At 42.3% G+C, this 22,200-nt stretch overlaps 1 protein-coding gene across 10 annotated transcripts in view; it reads right to left on the bottom strand.

Moving 5' to 3' along the window:
• Window positions 1-22,200, bottom strand: part of Pcbp3 (poly(rC) binding protein 3) — a 188,767-nt gene that overhangs the window by 82,833 nt on the left and 83,734 nt on the right. Inside the window, exon 3 of one of the 10 annotated variants that reach the window (XM_060369307.1) lies at window positions 156-232. The exons of the other annotated variants lie outside the window; for them this stretch is intronic. The gene's annotated coding sequence lies outside the window, so the exon portion shown is untranslated. The remainder of the gene's footprint in view (window positions 1-155; window positions 233-22,200) is intronic. 10 annotated transcript variants of the gene reach the window in all.

Below are 22,200 nucleotides of genomic sequence, written 5' to 3'. Positions count from 1 at the left end.
TGGGGTGGGAATGGGTGGGAGTTCTGGGCGGAGGTCAGGCACAGGCAGGCACAGGTGGGCAAAGCAGGTCAAGGCAGGCAGGGTCACAGGTGGCCATTGTCTGGAACAGGACAGGGCTGGGTGGGCAAGTCACCAGCAGGGGTGGACGAGAGTACCTGGGAGCGCCTCCTTCTCCCGGCCTGGGGACGCCTGTCCTGCCAGCCCACCTGCTCCCGGAGGAGACACTGTCCATCTACCAAAAAGCAAGGGAGAAGTGTCACGTTACCTGAGGAACTGGGCAAGGCCAAAAATATGAAGGTACACAGACCACATCCCATCTGACCCCCTTCCAGTCCCTCCTCAGTTCGGGAAGCTCACAGAGATTAGGTATGGTGTCCACCAGCCACTGTTGGACACTGTCCTGTATGGCTCACCATACACCCCAAGAAAGAGACACTGTAAATCCTGACGTGCCGCCCCCGTCCATTCCCCATCACAAGTCTTTACTGGATAGCCTCACCTTCACCCGGCCCCCTGCTTGCCGCTACTACAGCTGCACCCAGTACCCACTTTGCCTGGCCAGACTCATTAAAGTCACCTTCAAAACAGTCTGCGACCGCAGTGGGCACAGAAGCATACCTCTGAAATCCAACCACGCATCTTTGAAGGACTGTAAGTACCAAGGTTGGCTAAATGTTAGCCAAGCCCACTGTTTGTGGAACAGAGTGGCAAAAGAGAAAAGTAAAGCCATTAGGCCCTGCCTGGGATGCCTCCACCACTCTGTACCCAATTGTTTGGTGTTAGGGGCTGCTGTCTTCTAAGCATAACAGCCATTACACCTTTGACAAATATTTTATTAGCATATATTAGTAATACATAATATGTAAGTTTCATAATAGCATACCCATTTATAATGCACTTCAATATATCCACTCCTATTCCCCCTCTGCCATAAACTTCTTCACAATTAGCTCCCTACCTCTACTTTCAGGTCCTCTGTCGGTCTGTCTGTCTCTTTCTGTCTTTCCCCCACCTCCCTTCCCTCCCTGTCTCTGCCTCTTTCTCCCTCTCTCTCCTTCTCTACCTTCCCTTGCTCTGCTTCTGTCTATGTGTCTGTCTGTCTGTGTGTCTCTGTGTGTGTGTGTGTGTGTGTGATCTTGTGAGTTGTTTCATTAGGGTTCTTTGCAGGAACATGGGCACCCAACAAGTGGCTACACTACTGAGAAAAATGTCTTCTCTTTTCTCTCATCAACCATTAACTGAATATAAAGCCTCAGGCAGACATGGCTCCCACGAGACCCTCTCCTTTCCATGGCAGGATACTGGTAGGCCCAGTGCTGTTCAGATTTGTGCCATGAGTTCAAGAGCGTAGCAGCCATGTCATGCTGAGACATTAAATGTTCCATATTGCTACCCCACCCAACTTCCTCTGGATCTTACATTCTTTCCATCCCTTCTTCTGCTATGTTCTCTGAGCCAGGGTAGGATGTGAATGTCCCCTTGCTAGCCAGGAATTGAATAGCTGTTTATTCTCAGTCGTATACTCTGACTGGTTATGAGTCTCTTGTAGTCACTGCTAGCTGTAAAAAATGAAGCTTCACTGATCAAGGCTGACATCAGCCCTAATCTATGGTCATAAACACAGTTGCTTAGGTGATTCAACAGGCACATCAGGTCCATTTAGTAAAACAACAGCAGTAGCTTCCTCACTAAGGCCTGTCACTTTCCCAGCCATAGGCTTTCGACCAGGTTCCGAGTATCAGCCATGAATCCTATACAGCAGGCATCAAATTCAGTTAAAAAAAAAAAAAAAAAAAAAAGCATGTGGTTGTGGTATAACAGCCCTGCCACTATTGTACCAGTTGGCTCATCTTCCTTGGCATTCAGAGTTCAAGCTGAGTAAGGCTACTGATGCCAGTTCTCCCTCTGCAGCCTGACTAGCAGCTTCCACCTCTATGAGGGCTACAAGCAGGGAGGAAGCTTCCAGCTCGGGTGTAGCCTGATTTCTCCATGTTCTCTGACCACGGCATGTGGTGTCTTCAGCAATAGTCTCAACCAACAGCGTTTGCCTGTATTGTTTTGTGGGCTTCAGGGGCCTCCCTGACAATAACCCACCCACATTTGGATTTTTGTTTATTAGCACACGCTGCTAGGAGCAGCTTGGTCTACACACTAACAGTACTTCCATTCCAGGTCCCTTTGTACTTTCTGATTAGTCTATTAAGTGTCATCAGATTAATGACTTTCATACATCATTGGTTTTGGATGTCCCTCCCACCTCAATCCCTTACGCTTCTCCTATCTCCCTCGCTTCTGTGCCTGCTTACACATGTCCACTCCCAGAATTCCCTTTTCCAACTTATAACACATGTGATCTGTGCAACCCTCCTCCACACATACTGCTTAAAGAATCTTTGTACCTGTCTCATAGCCCCTTTTTTTTCTAGTTTCCTAGGCTCTCCCAATATTCACTTCCACATAAAAGTGGATATATAGGGTTAAAAGCTAGACCCACATTATGAGGGAGAAAATTCACTATCTTCCTGAGCCTCAGTTACATCACTTAATGCACTTTCCAGGCCTATCCAATTTTTCCTATAAATTCGCAATTTCCTTTTTCTTTCTGACTGAATGAAACTCTATTGTGTACGTACAACATTTCCATTACCTGTTCACCAGTTGGTGAACATCTAGGCTGATTCCATTTCCTTGCTATTACGATGGGAGCAATAAGCTTGGATGTACAAGAATCTCTGCAGCAGGACATAAAGCCCTGCTGGTACACGGCCAGAAGTGCTTTATCTGAGTTATATGGAAGTTCAATTTTGAGTTTTGTGAGAGGTCTCCACATGGGTTTCCACACTGCCTGCACCAGTTTATACTCCCACTGACAGGGAACAGGGATTCCCCCTTTCCACACCTTTGCCAGCATCTATTCTTTTAATATTATTTTTACTTTATGTACATGAGTGTTTTTCTCCTTGTATGTATGTGTACTGCATGAATTCCTGCTGCCTGCGGAATCCAGGGGAAGGTGCCAGATCCCCTGGAACTATTTACACTTATAAACCTCTGTGTGGGTGCTGGGAACCAAACTGTGAACCTCTGCAAGGGCAGCGGGTATTCCTAAGCACTGAGCCGTCTTTCTAATCTCCATCTACTTCTATTCCTGAAGACAGCCAATCAAACAGAGGTGAAACCAGCTTTGCTATGAAAGAAATCTGAGTACTTTTAACTGTATTCTCCTTATGGCTAATGGTATTGAACACCTTTTAAACTATTTATTGGCCGTGTGTATTTCTTCTTTTGAGAACTCTGTTCAAGTCCTCAGCCCGTTTTTAATGGGTTGCTTGTTTCTATGTTTAGTTTTTGGAGTTCCAGTATATTACTCCCATTTCAGATGTACCCATCCTATCTATAGGTTGTCTGCTCATCCACTGAAGGTTTCCTTTGCTATACAAAGCTTTTTAATTTCATGAGATTCCGTTTGTTGACCCCTGGCCTGATTTCCTGAGGAAATGGAGTCCTATTCAGAAACTCTCCACATATGCCTATATTTTGAAGTCTATTCTCTTTTCCCCAGTAATGATTTCAAAGTTCCAGGTCGGACATTAAGATCTGTAATCCATTTAAAGTGAATCTTTATGAAGGGTGAGAGATAAGGGTCTAGTTCATTCTTCTACAGGTAGATATCCAGTTTCTCTAGCACCATTTATTGAGGATGCTATCTTTTCTCCAATGTGCACTTTTGGCATCTTTGTCAAAATCCAAGTGGCTGGAGCTGTGTAGGCTTATATCCTGGATCTTTTTTTTTGTCTTGATCTAAATGCTTGTTTTTAGTGCCAATAATATGCTGTTTTTTATTACCACGGCTCTGTAGTATAATTTGAAATCAGATACAGTGATACATCCAAGATACATCACATTCTTTTTGCTCAGGATTGCTTTGGCAAGTCAGGATGTCATCATTAGCTTCAGCTAACAACAAACACAGAAAGAAGGGATCTCAATTGAAACATTCCCTCCATCAGACTGCCCTGTGGCATGTCGATGGAGTCTATCTTCTTCATTGCTCACTGATGAAGGGGGGCCCAGCCCACTCTTGGACGGTACCCTTCCTAGGCAGGTAGGCCTGAGCTCTATAAGAAAGGAAGCTGATCATAAGCCTAGGAGCAATCCAGTGCACATCATTTCTCTGTGGTTTCTGCTTCAAGTTCCGGCCTTGGCTTCCCTTGATGAAGGACTAGAAAGCATAAGACAAAATAAAGCCTTTCCTCCTCAAGTTGCTTTTGGTCATGGCGTTTATCACATCACCAGAAGCCAAACTAGGACTTTTGTTTCCAAATAAGATCTTTTGTTTCCAGATGAAGTTTTGTTTGGTTTGGTTTGTTGGTTGATTTTTGTTTGTTTGAGACAGGGTTTTACTGTGTATCCCTGGCTGTCCTGGAACTTACTCTGTAGGCTGTGCATAGAAATATTAATGATGTTTACACTGAATCTGTAGATTGTGTTTAATAGGACAGTCATTCTTACAGTATTAATTCTTTCAACCCATAAACATGGTATTCTAATGTATTTCTCAATTTCCTTCTTCAGTGTATTAAGGTAGTCATTTCAGAAATCTTTTACTTCCTAGGTTGGCATATTATAGAGTTGTTGTGTTTGGTGGTGGTGGTTATTGTTGGTGTTCTGGCTTTTTGTTTGTTTTTATGTTATTGTAAGTGGGACTGTTTCCTTGATTTCTTTCTCAATGTTTGTCTTTCATATATAGGAAGGTTGGCTTCTGTATTTATTTTATATCCTGCCACTTTACTGAAGTTTGTTTGTTTTTTTTTTTTTATCAGTTTTTAAGCATTTTCTGGTAGATTCCTTAGGGTTTCTTATGTATGGGATCATATTACCTGCAAACAGGGATTATTTTTATTTGGTTACCTATTTGTATCCCTTTTATTTGCTTCTCTGGTCCTATTGCTTCAGCTAAGACTTACAGGGTTATATTGAATAAGGTTAAACTTCCTCTCCCCTAATAAGGTCTCACCCAGCAGCACCTGGAATTCCTCCTTATGCAAATGAGGTATCCCTAGCATCCTGGCTGAGCCAAAGATGCACACTTACCCCAATAGCCCCTACTCTCCTCACAAAGTTTTACAAAGCCTTTGTTCCCTCAATTAAATGAACTGTCTCACTGAAGCTGCCACCCGAGAGTCTGTGCTGCCTGAGTTCTCTTCACTCCTGGCTGTTCCTGCTTCGATTTCCCTCTCAGGATCCAAGGGGTTATAAGGGTTTGTCCCCGCAATGGGTGGGGAAGTGAAGCCAGAACGGCAAGTTTGTAACTTTGGATTGGGAATCAGGACAATTAATATTCAGAATTACTACGGAAAAATGGGTATTGATTCTGGTCATTCGATTTTGTAGTATTCCATGTTTTCATAAACCTCATTTGTTTAACTACTGTTCTAGAATATTCCTCTGCCCTTAGAGCCTCGTCAATGTGATTATCATTCTCTTCAAGTGAAGAATTTCTTCAAGTATCCTCTGCAAAGCTGGCTTAGTTATAAATTCCTTTAGCCTGCTTTTATCATGAAATTTTTTTCTCTCCATTATTTACAACGGTTTTGCTGGATACAGTAATTTAGGTTGTAGTTTCGGTCTTTCAGAACTTGAAATATATTTTCGGTACCTTTCTGCCTTTTAAAGTTTCCAGTGAAAAATCAGATGTTATTCTGATGAGTCCGTGTTTATATGTGACCTGGTATTCTCTCTTTGGCTCCCCCATACACTTTTTCCTGTGTATTGAGTGGTTTTTAAATTATGTTTGTGTGTGTACAAGTACATATCAGGGTGTCTTGAGTCGGTTAGTGAACACAGGGTAGGTTTACTCCTTCTAGCGCATGGGTCCCAGGTCTCACACTCAGGATGATAGGCTTCTCATGATGCTTTTCCATGGTGAGGCGTCTTGCTGGCCCTACTTAGTGAATGAACTTTATGACCTTGGAGCTTCCTTTCTGGTCTTGTCTGTTTTGTATTCTGTGTCACCTGTACTTGGATGGGCCTTTCTTTTGCTGAAAATTTTAAGAAATGCTCTGCTATGATTGTACTGAAAATGTTTTATGTCTTTGGCAAGCAGTTCTTTCATGTCCACAATTTGTAAATTTGGTGTTTTCATTGTATCCCAAATATCTTCTTGCATGTTCATGTGTACTTCTAAAAATATTATTGTTGTCCTTGATTGAACACAGCAACAATTCTTCTACTTCCCTTTAAGACAAGAAATTGGCTGTTATTCAGAGAGTCGGCTTTTATGCAACTTGGTGTTGCTCTCTTGAAGCTTACAATATATTTCACTTGTTCTATATATTTGATGCTTTCTTCATCGAGTGTGCGTGTGTGTGCATGTATGTGTGTGTGTTATCGCACCTCCATACCTACACCCTGATTAGTTGATCCTTCTCTGCAGCAATGCTGCCTTATGAAGTTTTGTAAGGTTGAATCCTGCCTTTGACCTGGCCTATAACTGCATGGCATCCTGAATCTTTTGCTTGTATATTATAGTTTCTGGTTTTGTGTTTTCATAGAGTATATTTGTTTCCTGTGCCTTTTTGTTTTTATTTTAATTCTGGTGTGTTTGTCTTCTTTCTAAAGAGAAAGAAGATAGAGTTGGTTGATAAAGTGAGGAGGATCTGGGAAGAAACTGGGGGGACTATAATCAGAATATATTGTATGGAAAAAATATTTTCAGCTAAAAAAAACAAACTCTTTTACAAATTTACTAAAATTATTTAGTGTCCCAGAGAGTTTAAGTAGGGCCATTTATGTGACCCTTAGTTTGTGACTAGGACAATAAAATTATTTAGTGTCCCAGAGAGTTTAAGTAGGGCCATTTATGTAACCCTTAGTTTGTGACTAGAATAGAGACAGACACCTGACTGTTATAGATTGATCTTGTATCCTCCAGCCCTGCTAAACTTCTTCTTAGTGGTAGCTAGTTTGTTTTGGATGCTATGTAGCAACAGCATGTTGGCTGAACATAAAGGCAGGGTTGCTTCTTCTTCTTTTCAAATTCCAAAGCCTCTTATTTCTATGTTCACCATATTGAACTTGCTAGCATCTCCAGAACAATAATGAACAGAAAAGTCCTGATCTTGGGGGAAAGCATCCAATTTTCTCCTGATTTAAAATTTTAAAAATCAGGCAAACCAATCACTTGGTCCTTCAACCTCTAACCCTAAGATGTCAATGGTGAGCATCTTGAGGACTCTCTCTGGCATTCCTTGAGAGGCATATGCCATTAGGTAATAGACATGAGAGATGCTGGGGTGGCACGTGAAAGACAGAATACTGGTCCCAACAGAGAATACTAGTTCATAGGAGCCAGAGATCATACAGCCTCTTCTTCATAACACCCTTCTGTAGCTGCTGCTCCCCAGGGGGTGGGAGCAGTTATGGGACACAACCCTACTAAAAACAAACAAACAAAAAAAAAAAAAAAAACAACCTGCATGCCTGAAGTCCTGTAAAAGAGATCTGGATAGAACTTGAGAGTGCCTATCTAAAATGTCAAAATGTCCACACAAACATTGAGACAAAACTGAGATCCAAATTGACTCCTCCTTTACAGAAAAACGACAGAAGCCATGAGCACATCCTGCTACATAGATGGAGGGAGAAACGTAGGGAGGGAGGGAGAGAGGGAGAGGGAGAGAGAAAGAAACAGGAAGTAGAAGAACATATGCTCAGAAATATGTACAAAATAAAATGATTTGGTTTTAGTCAACAGTCTGGTATTGTGCTTCAGAAAACAAAACCTCAACAAACAGATTAAAGCTCACAAGATAGCAGTCTAAAGAGAAGGGGTAGGAACACCAAGGAACAATTATAATAGTTTGAAAACAAAACAGTTACAACAATGTAACAAAGTCTCAATGAAGCGGAAAAAAAAAAAACCCACATGTTAACTTTTAGGCTTTTGATATGTATCTTATAATCTGAATAACCAATGAGGTTAGGTACCTAGTAAGGGACTAGGGAGTCAAGGGAAAGGATCTCCCGAAGAAGGGAAAATAAAATATAGTTTTATGGAAGAATACAGAGGAAACTAGACTAAGAGAATTAAATAAGGAGAGGGAAGGGAGAGCAGGGTAAAGGAGGGAATACGGGCTGGAACAACTAACCCTGAAGGCCTTCTGAAAAATTATTCAGAAGCCTGCTACGTATGCAGAACCTAAACAGAGTCACCATTTAATGGGGAGACAGCGTTCCAACCAGACAGCTTATGCCATGTAAGCCTTCAGTGCCAAGAATAGGTCCTATCTTGTTGAGTCATTGGTCAAAGGGACTTCCCCTGGCTCAAAATATCAGACTACTGCCAATGGATTGGTTGTTCTCCATAACCTGATGGTAAGACCGTGCTATGTCATTGAAAATAGAGAGGTCTAACGTCCCCTGGAAGAAGCCCATCTAGGAGTTTCACCTCTACTGTTCCTGGTGCTGGACAGTACTCCGAATGCTATCAGCAGAGAAAGGCAATCAGTATCACCCAGCTACAAACCCTGAAGCCTACAACAATGACCCGCCTCAAGCTATACTTATGTAATAGCGGCACAGATGTTTTGGGAGTAATAAAACAAACAAACAAAAAATTTTCTTGGATTTAAGGCTCACTCCATGAGCTGGAACCCACACCTGACTGCTAAAGTGGCCAAGAACCTGAGTCTAAATAGATCATGGCCAAGGGGAAATCCTACAAAGAAACATCACAGTAAAATGATTCCTAATGGCTTTCTACTATAGTCACTGACCAGTGGCCTCATTCAACCTTCATCCAAGAAGCTTCTCACAAAAGATAGGAATTAAGACATACTCACAACTGGATAATACGCAGAGTGAGAGGCTTTGGAGCACTCAGTCCTAAGTGAGATGCTTTCATCAACCTACCCCCAACTCTACCCTGCCCAACTCAGTGATCTATGCAAAAGAGTAGGTAGAAAGATTGTTAAGAGCCAGAGCTGATGGATAACTCCAAGAAAACAGTATCTTTCAGATACAACAGGACTGATACACTTATGAACTCACAAACACTGTGGCAGCCCACACGAAACCTGTACAGGTTCAAGCCAGAAGAGGACTTAGCATTCATTGAGAGAGAGAAGATATTTGCAGTTGATAGCTTCTGGCAAAAAGAAGATCAGTTTTCTCCAAAGGAAGTTTTACTGGGTATATCAACCACATTTAAGAGTAGGCCCCATGCCCAAGAGCAGCTAGTCAACACAAAATAGGCTACATGGTTTTTCTGTTTTATTTAGCGGGGAGGGGGGAGTCGTCTTTTTGTTTCATTTTGTTTGTTCATTCATTTGTTTGTTTTGGCATTTGTTGTCTTATTAGTTGTTCATTTTGATTTTCATTTGTGGGTTGTTTTTTTTAAGGGAAAAATGAAATATGGTCAAAATATATTTTAATGCAATATAGTTGGGAGAAGCTGGGAGAGGGAAGAACATTTAATCAAAACATATTGCATTAGATAAATTGGGGGAAATCCCATTAAAGTTATAAAATAAAAACCAATTACCAACTTTGCTTATTTATTCTCATTCCATCTCTTAATGTTTGCTCACTAGATCTGTTGGCTAGAGAGGAGAGGCTCCTCTGCATGGTGTCATCCAATGAAAGATGCACAAGAGAGAGGATGTGGTTCTCTTCCTTTGGTGACATCCAGTGTCAACCTGCAGAGCCTTCTTTAGTGCTCAAAGGGTACAGAGGAATTAGTGTCCTCCCCCAGGGCTTAGAGTGCACTTCCAGAAAACCACAAGGATCAACTGCGATCAGAACCTGGTAAGGGTAAGTTCTTTTTTCTTTCCGTTCTTCTCACAGACTTAATTAAAAGATGTTAAGATTTTACATCAGATATACAGTTTTACAGATACAGATTTTCCTTAATTGTACAGATACAGATTTTACTTAATTGTACTTTAGACTCTATCACTAGGCTGTGATAAGCCTTCTCTGAGAGATGCAAGACATCACTTATATTACTTGTGTAACAGGTGCCATTCTCTCTGCTTGACTATCACACATATCACAAAACCCTTCATACAGAGACCACCAGCCAGATATGGAGTGGAAAGAAGAAACACAGGACTTGAAAACTCAAGAGACTGGTACCACGCGAGGCAGAGTCTGGCAACCTGTGTTCCAACCCACAGTAATGAAAGAAGGTACCTACTGCATCTGGATACAAGCTCCCACCTCTGTTAGGGGAAATGCCATACCAACCTAAAGGGAAGGCATGGTTCTAGGAATTAAACTAAACAATGCACCAGCAGCAGGAGTCCATGTGAGGAGCGTGACCATCATTCCCATCACTTCACAGAACCAATGCCCAGCCAATTGTCCACACTATGGGCTACAGGCAGAACTATGGGAGCACTCAAAGCATGCGCACGTGACCACTTGAATTCTAGATACAGTCTTAAAGAAACCACTTTTCCTCAAAGAGGGAGGCTTACCTACCAATCTTAACCACTGCAGGGACACTTCTCTTCTACTGCAGTCACAGAAGAAATGCAGAAAATGTTGTGAAAACTAGCAAGAGGCAGCAAGCTCCACTCCTGGACCCCTGGAACTTAGGCCTCTGAGGACACTAAGCGAGCTTAAACACAGCTGGGGGCTGATCATAGCTCATACATGGAGCTAGTGCTGGTGTCAGACAAAACGCCAATGCTAAGCACACCCTGGCAGAGGAACGGGGACATCACCTCTCTGGAGCCCTCTGCACCAGCACGCCTCCTGTGCTGGGTTCTGAAACACTGAGAGCATCTCGGAGTCCATGGAGCAGCGAATGAGGAGATATGCCTCACTTCCTGCCTACAGGGAATGACAGCATGCTCTTCTACTTACATGCCCCACTCCTTAAAGGGCCTGACTCCCACACTCAGGCAGGGCTGACATGTCAGTGGGCTAGATCACGTAGTAACCAAATGCTGATCCGTTAGCATTCCGCATGATGACCATGCTGACTAGGAGTGCTGGGAGCCGTCTTCCATATTGCCTTTGCTGAATAAGCTGGTCTCGGCAACTGAATAAAAGTGATGCTGTTGATCTACACTACATCCAGGTGGGGCTCCTGGAGACGGTCACCCGTGGATGGGTGTGGTCGCGATATGCCAGAACTGTGAATACACTTTCTAAGTAGCATCTGTTTGCCACTCGTGGGGAAGCAGGACTGCGCTGCAGGTGCACTGCTAGCTGTGAAGGCCCTGCTAACGATTTCACTGTGTAACTGAAATGCCTGCAGAGCACACTGTGTGTAAAGAAGGCGTCAAGTGCAACACGTTTTCAGAAGTGGGTCTGCCAGGGGCAGAGGTCTTCATCCCGTCAAGCGTTTATGCTCAGAACATCAAGGAGGCTTTCTGCCACAGTGCAGGGCTTTGACAACAGTTGGCTACATGTGACTAGCAGCATGGCTGGCCTCTGCTGGTGCCCGAACAGAACATATCTATGGGTGCTGTCTCAACAAAAGGCGGGAAGGCAATTCCATAATTGGGTATTAGAGTGCAGCGGAGGGTGTAGACAATACATAACAGATGCTGCCATACCTGGCAGGAAGAATATTGGTACCCTGGCATTTGGCCATCCACACCCAGGCGAAACCAAGCCAGCCAACCTTGTTTCAGCTTCATGAGAGCGGGTGTCCTAACTCATGGCTTCCTTGCCCTCATCCTGACCCCTAAAAGAGCTGGCATGGCCCTCCTTTCCCTGCCATTCGCCAATGACCGTCTGGCTCCAGCCTGCAGTGTTAGCTAATACATACAACAAAGCTGGGCCAGGGCCCTCAAAGGTTAAATGAGTCACACGGAGCTGACTCTATAACCAATGGCTCCTAAGTCTTTCTTATCCCCCTCCCCCCCCCCCCAGAGACCTGCACCTATGAAACTGGGTTGACAGTGTCACCTTACAAAGATGAAACAGTGCAGCTGCTAGGGGACAGGTGGTTCCTCGGTAAATTAATCGTGGAATTGCCACAACCACAGGTAACTTAAGGCCCAGGGACCTGAAAGTGCCCAAAAAGTTCACCCAAGAAGTTTCATGGCAGCACTATTTACAACAGTGCTCCCCAAAAAGATGAAAATCAATATCAACGTTCATCAACAGAAAGATGGCACCAAGTAAATAATGTATCTCTACAGTTTTTATCCAGCTGTAAACAGTAATAGAAGTGGGAGATAGAGCTCAGTGGTAGAGTTATTGGCATAACATGTACAAGCCCTGGGAATCAACCTCTAGATCTACAAAAAAAATAAGTAATATAACATAACATAACATAACATAATACAATATAATATAATGGAAGGGAATGCAGTTCTGAGACATGCTGTAATAAGGGTGTACTTTGAAAATGAACACTTAGTGAATGAAGCCCATCAAAGACTGTAGTACACAATTGCATGTATATGAAGTGTCCAAGACAAGCAGAGTGCCAGAGACAAAAAAGCAGCCCAGTGAGGTTACGTACTCGGGAGTGGAAATTGCTCGTTCATAGGATCAGGGATTTACTTTGGAGTGGTAAAATCTCTGGAACTAGACAGACATGCAAGCTGGGCAAACTACAAAAATGCTTGCTATCACTGAACAATAGATCACCTTAAAAATGGCAAATTTTATGTTATATGAGTTATGCCTCAATATACGGGTATATTAAAGTAATCACCAAAAAGACAAAGTTGTGTTAGGTTCAAAAGTTGCATTGGGGGAGTGGGAAGGAAAGAGAGACAGAGAGTGCTATTAGCCCACGTTTGATCATCTGGTTTCTGGTGCTGCTGTTAATTATGTGTTGCTCTTCCCACTTGCTTTAAAAAAAATTTTTTAACTACTTCTAAATAATCTACAAGTTAATTAGCTATGGGACTCAAAGCGAGTAGAAACCATTCTCAGGCTAAGCAAAGCCCTGGCAACTGTAAGAAATTGGCCTCCAAGTGACTGGACAGCACATTTATCTCTGCAGGGACTACGCCTATTGGGTAAATGTAGGCCGCTCCTGAATGTGTGGCCATAACTCGCATAAGGGGCATTTTAATCTGTTCAGCTGCCATGACCAAATTCTTAAGTAGCTTAAACAGCCAGCCTTTCTTCCTGACACTCCTGGGGAGCCAGGGTATGTGATCAGTGTCCCAGTATGAACCTGGCTCAGGAAGAAGCTCAGTGTCCAGTTTGCTCACTTCATGCACTGTGCATCATGCTCTCTGCCTCCTGCTAAGGGGCACCACGGTACATCAGTGGCTTCATCATTGCATACCGTTTCATTGCACGCATGCTGGTCCCCACTGCATGTGGGCTTTCTGCCATGCCTGGCCTCTTTTTAAATCCACCCTGGCTCAGTCTCCATTGTCCAGGCTGGACCAGAAACAGCTGCTCTAACTGTCCAGCTCCAAGCCTCTGGGGGTCACTGTCACAGTCAACAAGGCTGAGCTCGCCACACTTCCTCTTTCCAGGAGCAAAGAAGCTCTGGCACAGTCCTGCTGGCTCCCAGGAAGCCACATCTGTCTCCATGCTTGTAATTATCACTTAGCAAGCACACAGAATGATGACACCACTCTTTTCCTTGCCAAAATGAGACAAACAGAAAACATTGTAAAGCTATTTTTGACATTCTGTGATTCTATTTCAATTAAAAAGCCCAAAAAACACCCTTGAGGTAGCTGACTTTGTTCTCTCTGTGTATCCTAACAGGAGCTGTGTGCCCCTCCCTTCTATAGGAGGTCTGTCCCAGCCGGGCGTATGAGAGGGGCAGCAGAGAAGGGCAGAGCCACCATGCCACCCACAGAAGTGGTCAGCATACAGCCTGCCTGTTTGGGCTGCCAGGACCAGTATTCCTGACCTTAGCGGAGAAGAAAAGGTATCTAGCAGCCGGCTTCACGTATCTACAGAAGGCTACTTTTTCTTCATTTATTTCAGAAACAAAGAAATCTAAACACCCCATATTATCAGGAGTTAATGTAACTGTTTCATGTCTAACCCCTGGCAAACCAATCTTGAGCAAGACCACTGACCAGACTAAACCTCCCCAAGACCACAGCACCAGCCAATAGAATATCCTGAAGATGCTAGGTGGAGAATAAGGTGGCAGAGCTGGCTAGGCCCTGTGTCTATGATGCTGACTATCACAAAAACCCATATCCTGTAGCCATCCTTGGCAAGGTCACTGATCACATGCTACATCAACAATGCTACCAATGGGCACAAGGCAGTAGAGTGGCAACCCCATGCTTCCGCCTCCCCATCAGGGCCCCTCTATGAATGCCCCTCCTCTTTTCCTCTTTTAAGCAGGTAATTTTGGCTGCTACATATTTGTATTTTGTATGTTTCGCTACACTTATGTTAAAGGAAATGAAATTAAAAGGATGAATAACAAACCATCTACACTTAGTCTCTCCCACACAACGTTTTGACACGTACTGCACTGTGGCACAGCGCTCTCAGTACTGAGCAGCTGAAATAAATGCCCTTTCCACCAGACCTCCGCACCCCTCAGAGAAGGAGTATCTGCCAGTGACTGAACAGGCCTCTCAAGGTATCAGTTTACATATCACTTAAACTACGGACAGGAGCATATTGTTCCAATGGACAGAAAGAGTGCTGAGTACTTTGCCCAAGGATAGGTCACTTATGTGTCCAGCAAAGGGCAGCCTGAGACTCTGGTGTAGCCATCAGAGCACAGGGCACCTGGTCTGGGAACTTCAAAAGGTGTGTGTCGGAGCAATAACAAGCACACAGCACTAAAGGAAGTTAAATACGGTGTCGTTTTATATCACCAGGGAGTGTGGAAGGGGGGCTTCCAGAAAAGTCCATGAAAATAATCACAGAAATAATGAGACAAAACAGCCAAGGCTCAAAGGTCCCTGGAAAGTCTAAATCTGAGAAATACCTTTATGAGAATGAGGTGGTTGTAAAATGTTTCCACAAACGTTTTCTAGCATTTCACCTTTAAAAAGGTGGAGAACAGGCCTCGCTTTAGAGTGAACCTAAGGGAGGCACACTGTGTGATGACGACACAGAGGTGGCGTGATTCATCCTTGCACTCAATCTTCGGTTCTGCCCTTTAAGCACATGCAATGGCCATGCAGAAGGGAAAGGTGCTCACTGAGGTTTGCGGTGGACCCTGACGGAAGCAAGGCCTCCATCCCACAGACCGGGAGGAAGTCCCCTTAGAGGCAGGCTTCCAGCCCAAGTTCAGTCAACAAGCACAGCTTTACAGTAGACCCAGCAAGAAACACCTCTCCCCGCCCTTCAGTTCCTGGTCCACAAAAGATGTGAGACAATATGGAATTATTGCTTTAAGGGAAAGTTTGGGGCTGTTACATGGCAAGAGAAACAAACATAATAATTGCATTTCAGCCAACAAAGGAGCCACATGCATGATTGTGGTCCTGAAAGAATATACACTAAATACAGCACATGCAATTACATGTAGAATACACAGTTCATGAATATGTACAATAATCATACTGGTTTACATATTCACCATACTTTTATTGTTATCTTAGAGCATCCCCCTAGATAGAAAAACAGCTTTCCGTCAGCTGTGTGACACCCTGATGACCAAGGGTCCATTTCAAGTGACACACACATCCCATCCAGGCTGTGTGAATGTATTTGCTGAGATCAAAGGAAAAAACCAAAAAACACCCGATGAGACATTTCTCTAAATACATACCCATCACTAAATGACATGAGATTGTCTAGAAAGGAAGCATGTGAGATGAAGTCTACAGAGGTAACTGTCAAGAAAAGCAGGCTAAAAGTGTTGGGGATAACAACAGGTTCCATGGGAAAGTCAAGTAGAAAGAAACCAGGTACAACTTCTGGTCAGGTGCAGGAAAATCTACTGGACAAACAATAGACTGTCTGGAAAGTAGCTAGGGCCTCTGGTACCTTCTAGAGGGTAGTGGTGTCTGTGCCACACCATGGCTGACAAAGAAGAAAGTCATAGTTGAGTGCATCCTACAGGCACGGGCCATCACTCATCCCCTCACACACCACCCCCAGCTGCAAGTCTGTGTCATGGCCCAGTGACAGGCCACAGCGAGCACTCAGCATCCATGGGACACAGACACTACACTACAACCCAGTGACAGGCCACACCTAGCACTCTCAAAATGCAAACGTTACCAAGTCACAGAAACACTCTCTGGGAAATCAGTATGCTGGTATCGAACAATGTGAAATATGCCAGTAGAGAGAACAGAAAGAAAACAGTCGTGACCAGGTTAAATGTCCCAGGCTTGAGACTGTATACAAGCCGACACACACGTCTAAAGGTGGAAATACTGTCAAGATCCAGGCCTAACACATAACCTCTAGAGAGAACAATATGCTCTGAAGCAAAGTGGGAAACTAGAAGTTGGAGTTGTGGAGCTCAGCAGTTGTAGGCAAAGGCGAGAGGCAGCAGGGAGCACTGAGAGGAAACCATGATTTCCATGGGACACGGAACATGACAAGCAATCCCTGCACAGACACGGCGGCAGTTAGGAAACCCAAGGATGAAAACAAAGCTCCAGAACTGACCACAGTGACACTCACTGTTCAAGGCAACGATTCACTCATGAAACCCTCCAAAGCACCTAGCATCTTGCTATCTGCAGACGCTTCTGATGTATCTGGATGTGCCTACCATTTCATACTGGAGGGGTTTTTTTGTAGAGACTTTTTAAGTCTCTTGTATTGTTTTGCATTTTCCTCCACTATTTCACATTTTTCTTCATATTTTTTTTATCCTGGAAATAACTCCCTAGGTCCCTAGATCAGTGCTTCTCAACAGTCCTAACACTGCAACTCTTTAATACAGTTCCTCATATTGTGGTAGCCCCAACCGTACAATTATTTCGTTGCTACTTCATAACTGTAATTTTGCTACTGTTATGGATTGTAATATAAATATTTCTGTTTCCCAATGGTCTTAGTTGACCCTGTGAAAGGGTTGTTTGACCCCTCCCCACAAAGGGGCTACAACTCACAAGTTGGAGACCACTGCCCTAGATGATCAAAGTCTAATGTCCTCCCACTTCAAACAGTCCCAGGGCCTTTAACCCTCACGGCTCCAGTCTTGACCTACAGGCACTTACTGATGTATCAGTTGGGGCTGTTCCGGAGGATACCTGTCTGCTTCCTACTCTTTAACTTCAGGTTGTGCTATGGAACAAAGTGACTTCCTCCTAAAATCGGACATGCAGAAATGCTTTCGCCAAAGGCCTACAGCTATCAAATTATCTCTGGTCTTATTAAAATGTGCTTGGCTCATCCATTCTTGAAAGATTTATTCATTAAAAATGGAATGCCAAGAAGATGTCTTCTTTCCATTCAATAAGGTGCTGTCCAACCAGGTCACCACCTTCCTGAGACACCCAAGGCCAATGCTAGTCATTTCTCGGAAAGTGGCACTTTCCCCTGCTAAGGGTTCTGCTGGTCCTCAGCACTTAGAGCTTTTACCACCATAAGGCAGGAAGCAGACTTATTTCCATTTTACGTAGTTGGTACCTGTCAATTTCGTAAATTGTACATTGGTGGCTTTTGATCCTGGAAAACTCCTGGATATTACTCTTTCAAGTATTATTTCTACTTTTATGTCTCTTCTTTATAGAAAACCAATTCACCCTGTGTGAGGTTTTGGGGTCCTCACTCCAATCTGATATTCTCTCTTTCACATCTCTTTGTCTCTGTGCTGTATCCTGGGCACTCATGGTAGGTCACAGGAAAAAGCTATAGAAGAAAGGTATGCACAAAAGGAAAAAAGAAGTACAGAACGTTATGTAACTGAGGTAGCTAAAGAGGAGCAAATCAATATGGAGAAGAGATAAAAACCTTAGACAGGACATGGTATCCCATTCCCCTGGTCCCAGCACATGGGAGGCTAAGGAAGAAAATAGTAAGTTCGAGGCTAGCCTGGGCTACATGGCAAGTTCTAAATACACAAGACACAGAAGGAAACAGTATCAAGAAAGAAAGACAGAGAGATAGACAGAATGACAAACAGAAAGACAGGCCGGTTGATTTAAATGATAACAGAGGCTATTCTGAAAGGATTCTGATATCAAACAGAATTATGGATATATACAAAGATAGTTCTGATAACCATTTAGGAAACTTGATTTATAATTGAAAATTCTCTACAGAGAAAACTATAAGCCCAAGTGCTTGTGATACAAAGTCTAATGAACACAGAGGACACAACACTGACTCCCCCTGAAAACAGACAAGGGGATTCATGAGCTCAAAACCACCTTCATGGAAAAACTCTAAACGTCCATTTTAAGGAAGAAAAAAACCAAAATAAAACCAAAGGTCAGAATCCCTTGTGATTATGGTTGCAAAAAACTCCTTGTAAGCAACACATTATAACCAAGTAGGATTTGACCCATTAATGTTAATTCAACAAGCAACAAGATTATCATTTGCAAATTTAAAATAAAAATACATATTTCAATAAGCATTTGACAAAATAAAGCTATCGACAAGACTAACAAAATCATAAATAATCTGTCAAAATTTACCAACCATCCATAGTTCTTCACAAACTCCTTACCCACAGCAATCACTGTACTCAGCTAAAACCGTATGCCACATGAAACACTAAGAAAATCCCACCCCACCCCCAAAAAAGCAGGAATTCTGCAAGGCTAACCAGTTTCATCATGCCTAATCACCACTATGCTGACATGGTAAAGAAGAAAAAAAAAATTTAATGAAAAACAAATAAAAGAGTACATGGATTGGGATTGTGTAAGAAAAAGCAAAGGAGAGAAAATAAAGTAAGGCTGTGAGATGCAAGTTTGATATTCTAAGTCAGTTGTATCTATATAAGCCAGCAAGAAAAAGTCAAGATTAAGCCCGCTACATTTGTAATAGTATGGAAAGAAACAAAATACTTAGAACTAAATTTAACACAAATGCAAGCTTTGTCATGTAAAAAGCACAAAACATTGTTGGAAGATTTATAAAAGAGCTAAATAAACATAAGCCATTCTATCTTCCCAGATTCAAAGACTTCCTGTTGTTAGCATGGGAATGCTCCCCAGATTTCTCTGCAGATTTGAGGCAATCCTTGACAAATCTGCCCTTATTTATAAGAGTGGGCACACTGACCCCAAATTTCACACTGAATCACAAACAAAACAGAATCACCTGAACACCCTTGAACGACAAGGCAGAACGCCCACCCTGGCCTGGTCCAAAGCTGTGGTAGGTCTCCAGGCATAGAGTACAGCCTGGCACAAGAATACACACATGAGTCATGGGCTGGAACTGGGAATCCAGAAATAAACCTCATATCTATAACTAGAGCATTTCTTTTTTACTAGGATGCTGAGGCTTTTCAACAGGAGAAAGAACAGCCTTTTCAACAAAAGTGTTATGACAAATGGATACCCTCATGAAAAAAGAGTGGTTCTGGACCCCTGATGCATACCATATACCAAAGCTAACTAACAAAGGCTGAAAGGGCTAAGGCTGCCAAGCTCTTAGGAGACACATAGCTGTAAAGTTGATTTACGTGTATTTACTGATGGCCTGGGATCAGGCAACTATTTCGTGAACATGACCTTTAGTAGCCAAAGGAGAGAAAAATGGATAAATTGGGCCTGATCAAAATTAAAAGCTTTTCTGTGTCAAATAACACCACCAAAAGTAAAAATAAAAAAAAAAAAGCAATCCATTGAATGGGAGAAATTTTATTTTTATAACAATGTTATGTTTGATAATGTCATTGTATCCAGGATACACAAAGAACCCTTACAACTCAGCAATAAAAAGACAAGTATCTCAATCAAAAATAGGCAAGGAATTTGAATGCTATTTCTCCAAGGAAGACACACAAATCACTAACAAGCAAGATTCAACACTGCCAGGCATGGCGGAAATGCTAAACAATACCACAATGAGGTACTTTCCTACCTGCTAGGGTAGCAATGATGCAAAAGATAACGAGTGTTGAAAAAGATGTGGGAAAAAAAAATCAGAAATGCATACCCATTTTGTTAAAGGGCAGAACATCTTTGGACGATAGTCGAGCATTTCCTCAAAGCTAAACATAATGTGTTATGTAGGCTATGAGGAAAACTGTTATCAACAGTCCCTGACTCCTTTATGTCACTCTGCAATGGAAGACTGCCACTATAATCAACAGAGTGGTCGTCAGGGGCTCGAGGGGACAGGCGAAGAGGAAAACGGGAGCGGCGGAACTATTCTTTATCATGACTGCATCAACAACTGAAACCCTCATTTCATCAAAGCTCATAAAGCTATGTGGTTAAGAAGAGTAATTCTTATATAAATTATACTTGAGTAAACTTGTATTTACTGTAAAATACAGTAATTCCAAGCAGGAGAAATACAATGAAATCTATATACCCAGACATACAATGGTCAAAGTGTAAAACACCAAAATCTCAAAAAGGTCTCAAAAGTGGCTAGAGTATTCCTTTTAAAACCTTTGCTGTGTCATTTAGCTTGCTTCATTGTAGCATGGAGCCAAAGACAGGAGAATATGATCTCTGCCACACTTGCAAGAAAGTAACCCAGAAGCATATCTTTTAAGAATCAAGTAAAAATTCCTTTTAGAGTTATTTCGAAACATTTTTATCATTTTGCTTTTAGCTTCTCAGTTATCTTTTCAGTCCTAACCACATCTCAAGCAGAATGCAGTGTAATGCCATCAAAGTCTTAGGATGCTGTGGATATTTAAGGTGCTATGTTACATTTGGACCTCTGAAAGACTTTGAGATCTATTGAAAGAAGATATTTTAAGTGCTACTATATTAAAAAAAAATTATAATTCCTGGTGGTCATGAAAGAAACTACTGGCAAATTCCAGTAGGTAGCAAGGCCAAACTAAGGAAATAACAGACACAGAAACCAGTAAATGAGAAATGAGTCCCCAAAACCAAACCAAAACAAAAACAAACAAACAAACAAAAAAAACCTTCCACTAGAAATGATTCAGCAAGTAAGTCAACGTTGCAGATTTCTAGAGCACAGCTATAGGTCTCTTATCTTTCAGCATTGTTTCCTGGGTACTTGACCTCCATTTCCATTGTGATAGTACTATACTAGTTATAAACTAATTATACTAATATTATATACTAACAAATCATATACTAGTATATGGATTATAACATATATAACAACATAGGAGGTACATCATCATTCCTGTCAACCAGCATCCTCACACTACACACTTAGAGAGTCAGTACTCCAGAAGCTCAGGTGGAAGCCAAGAGCAAAAAGCCAGCTGCACTGCCCAGAAGTCCAGCAGAGGAGAGCCAGCTCTGGAATAAGCAGAGAGAGTTAGACACTGAGAACTAAAGGACTCTCCATCCTGAGACATGGGTAAAGATATTTGTCACTGGGAGATAAGTACATACATGCAAAACAAACACAAAAGAAGACGCCAAAACTATACAATGAGTGAGAAAAATGAAGGGGAAATAGCCACTCCTTAATTAAAAGACAGGAGGAAATTGAGGGGTTGGGAAGATGATTCTCAGTAAATGTACTTGCTGTGCAAGCCTGATGACCTGGATTTAGTCCCTGGACCCACATAATGATGGAAGGGGAAAAACTGACTTCTTTGACCTCCACATGCATCCACACATCACACAGAGACACATGTATCACACAACACAATATTATTCCTATTTAAAGAGAAAAAATTAAGTAGAAAGTTGAACTAATTTTTTTAAAAGGAAGGAAAGACCAACGATTACTGTTTCAAAGAAAACTTTAAGTACAGAAGAGACACGTGGATACGAAGTTTAACTTACTGGCCATGTACAAAATGCTCAGACCTCAAACTGCAGGGCAACAGAACTTCAATACAGAAAGACATTTATGAGACAGGACCACAATGCGCCACTCTAAACCATGTCTATAGCCAAGCCCATAGACATCAAAGCCCTGAAAACACTTCACTGTGTGGGGCACAATGGGCATGTGCCTTTAATCCCAACTCTGGAGGCAAAGGCAGTTAGATCATCTGAGCAGTCTAATCTACACAGCAAGTTCCAAGCCAGCCAGAAATATACAGTGAGACCTGTGGGTCAATAAAACATTTTAATGTATTTTACATTATATATATATATATATATATATATATATATATATATATATATATATATAACTTTGGTGTTAAGAAATACTTTGAAATAACTCAGAAGCTAAAAAAAGGAACATAAACAA

The sequence above is a fragment of the Meriones unguiculatus genome, chromosome 16 (assembly GCF_030254825.1).
Source record: "Meriones unguiculatus strain TT.TT164.6M chromosome 16, Bangor_MerUng_6.1, whole genome shotgun sequence".
Taxonomy (NCBI): Eukaryota; Metazoa; Chordata; class Mammalia; order Rodentia; family Muridae; genus Meriones; species Meriones unguiculatus.
This window is presented reverse-complemented; position numbering and strand designations above follow the sequence as displayed.